General features: G+C 41.6%; 1 pseudogene; it reads right to left on the reverse strand.

Annotated features, from left to right (window-relative positions):
• Positions 1 to 340: 340 nt before the first annotated feature.
• Positions 341 to 805, reverse strand: LOC132481280 (large ribosomal subunit protein uL14-like; annotated as a pseudogene).
• Between the last annotated feature and the right edge of the window lie 2,681 nt (positions 806 to 3,486).

Here is a 3,486-nt window from a genome sequence, read left to right on the forward strand (position 1 = left end):
AACTTTTAACCAATATTTTATCACTGGACATTTCATTTTTAATAGTACTTAAAATACTGTTATGTAACAGTATTTTGCATACGTACATTATGATTTCCTTAACGAAATTCCTATAAGCAAAATTTCTAGTTCACAAGCTTTGTTGTTTTATTTTTAACATATTTTAAAATGGCCCTTGAACTTTGATTTTTACCAGTGCAGTGTAAGTTTCCATTTTTTATATCCTTCTGAATGGTGAGCATTAGAAATATTTATTTTTATAGAAGAAATTTAGTCATATTTTATTTGACTAGTTCTTTTTTCTTTTTTTGGAGCAAATAATTTTTATTATTGTTTTTTTTCTTTTACAAACACACCGAAGAATCATGCAGTGCTGCCAGCATTGGATGCAATCCTGGGCCACAAGTCTGCACATTCCTTTGCAACTGGTCTTGTGATGGCAGAACCTTTCATCTCACCTTCGTTGTTTACTATGACCCCTGCGTTATCTTCAAAATAAAGAAACACACCATCTTTTCTCCCGTATGACTTGCGTTGTTGAATTACCACTGCTGGATGTACCTTCCTTCTGAGCTCTGGTTTGCCTTTCTTGACGGTGGCCATCACCATATCACCCACACCAGCAGCAGGAAGTCTATTCAGTCATCCCTTGATCCCCTTCACAGAGATAATATACAGAATTTTGGCTCCTGTGTTGTCAGCACAGTTGATCACGGCTCCAACCGGAAGACCCAAGGAAATCCGTAATTTCATACCAGAGGACCCACCACGTCCTCGCTTCGACATCTTGAACGCCGGAAAGGGACAAAAACAAAAACAAAAAAAAAGGTGACTATTTCTTAAAGCTAGTTTTGGTTTAATTGGTTTTCTAGGTTCCAAAACAAAAAGTGGCATTAAAAACTTATACTTGGGCCTCCCTGGTGGCGCAAGTGGTTGAGAGTCCGCCTGCCGATGCAGGGGATACGGGTTCGTGCCCCGGTCTGGGAGGATCCCATATGCCGCGGAGCGGCTGGGCCCGTGAGCCATGGCCGCTGAGCCTGCGCGTCCGGAGCCTGCGCGTCCGGAGCCTGTGCTCCGCAACGGGGGAGGCCACAACAGTGAGAGGCCCGCATACCGCAAAAAAAAAAAAAAAAAAAAACTTATACTTGAGCAATGATCATTACAACATTACCCGAAGAGGGACAAACTATGAAATGCAGCTTCAATTTTGTGTTAGTATTTTCAGGATCCTTCCTTAGCCTAATTCTTCACCTTCACCCTTTTTTGGGGGGGAGGGATGCAACATGAGGACACACAAGATTCAATACTCTCAGATTCTGGAATAATCCTGTAAATCCATCCATGGGGATGAAGCCTTATTGAATTATAAGCCTTTATTTAAAATTTATCAGTACTTGCGTTGTTTGTTACCAGTAACGTTAGCATTTTACGAGACAGGCAGGAGGCTTAAGCAAATGAAACTTATCAAGAACAATTAAGTTTCAGGAAAGTATTTACTCTCTAAAGTCTTATGATCAAGCAGGGTATGTAGCTGCCAATTCCAAGTCCCAGTCAGAACAATCCTCTTCTTTTGATTTTGTTTACAGAGGACTTGTCAGGATCTTGTGGTCAATCAAATAGTCTAAACAGCTTTGGGACATATGGCAAGTCAAGGAGGACAAATCACCAGCTCTGCCAGGAATTTGAAAATAATCCTCAGACGCTTCCCTGGAGATCTATCTCTCTGGGTTATTTGAAATGTCCTGTTGTCACTCGTCCAATCATGGACCGCATCTAAATTACCCTGATCTGGGCTTCCCTGGTGGCGCAGTGTTTGGAAGTCTGCCTGCCGATGCAGGGGACACGGGTTCGTGCCCCGGTCCGGGACGATCCCACATGCCACGGAGCGGCTGGACCCGTGAGCCATGGCCACTGAGCCTGCGCATCCAGAGCCTGTGCTCCGCAACAGGAGAGGCCACAGCAGTGAGAGGCCCGCATACCACACACACACACACAAATAATAAAATAAAATAAAATAAAATACCCTGATCTAGAAGTTGCCCTGCCTATATTTGAATGCCAACTGGAGGAGAGGAATAACTACTCTTCGAAAGAACATATTCTGCTTTAGAAAAACATTACTTGAAAAGCTGTATTGAGCTAAAGCTGCTCAATAACATCCAATCATACATTTTTAAAATTACATTAAAAATTAAAATGTATCAGGCACCACTCTAAGTTAGGTGCTTTACCAATTTTAATTAACTTAGTTCTTAATGGGGAGGTACTATGATCCCCATTTTACAGAAGGAGAACTGAGCCAGAGAGAATTTAGAAACGTTGTTCAACGTTACCATGATTGGTGAATGACGGCCCCCTTCAAGCCCAGATAGTCAGACGCCAGAATCAGTGTTTTTAAGGACTGTGTACACTATACTGCTTCTTTTATGCTTTGGGTACGTCAAAGAGAGACCTAACAAAAGGTCTTTTCCATAGGAACTGTTAACTGCAGTCTTCTAGAACATTAAAGCATGCGACATGGCAATGTCACAAGTGTTGGTTCCAAACCAGAAGGCCATCACAGATGAGCAAGGCAGAGGTTCTGAACACATAAAAGAAATGTCCGACTTGATTCTGGATTCAATAGCTCTGAGTGAAATGGTTTGATTCACTAGCTTTTGTACCTATGAGTCAGGGTGACCTGGTGAGCTCAAAACCAGTGCAGATTATTAAATTGTATGCCCTGGAAGCACTGATGCTGGTGACTGGGCCAGGGTCAGGAATCTGCATTTTTACCAAAGTTCCCTGGGTGAATCAAATGGACTGTGGTGTGGAAACCATGGGATTTCCTAACTCAGTCTTTCTCAAACTGTGGTACCTGGAGAGCAGCTTCAGCCTCACCTGGCACTTGGTAGAAGTACAAATTCTCTGTCCCCGCCCTGGACTTAGGGATCGTGGAAATCTCTTTTAACAGACCCTACAGGTGACCCAAATGCCTGTTAAAGTTTGAGAACCGCTGCCCTAACTTTAAATCGAATCCTCAGGAAACACATGGCGTTAGTCTAGACATCAACTCCCTAGAGAATAATATCAGCGCTCACACAACCTTCAACATAATTTTGTATTACTGCTCATTCTGATATTCTTTTTAAATCATGCTTCAATATTTGTTCCCTCTGTACAAAAAGGAAACCAGGTTGCATATAATATTTCTCCAGGGTGAAAGTGAAGAGAAAAGAAAACCTACTTTCCTAGGGGATGAAAAAATCAGTAGAGCTGTTTCTGAATCATCCTTAAATTATTCAGTCCTTATGGATAGAAGTTATTATTTTGGTAAAAATTATTTTTTTGTTTATCATTCAAATGAAATGACACTTGCAGTATCAGACACCATTTGTCACCGTTTTCTCTAAGCCAAGGTATTAAAAATTCTTCACAAACACTAATTAGTCTCCTTACCGTTTGGGGAAAGTTGAGGTCAAGGATGTCACCTTCATTGTTTTCGAG

Source organism: Mesoplodon densirostris, chromosome 20, assembly GCF_025265405.1.
Source record: "Mesoplodon densirostris isolate mMesDen1 chromosome 20, mMesDen1 primary haplotype, whole genome shotgun sequence".
NCBI lineage: Eukaryota > Metazoa > Chordata > Mammalia > Artiodactyla > Ziphiidae > Mesoplodon > Mesoplodon densirostris.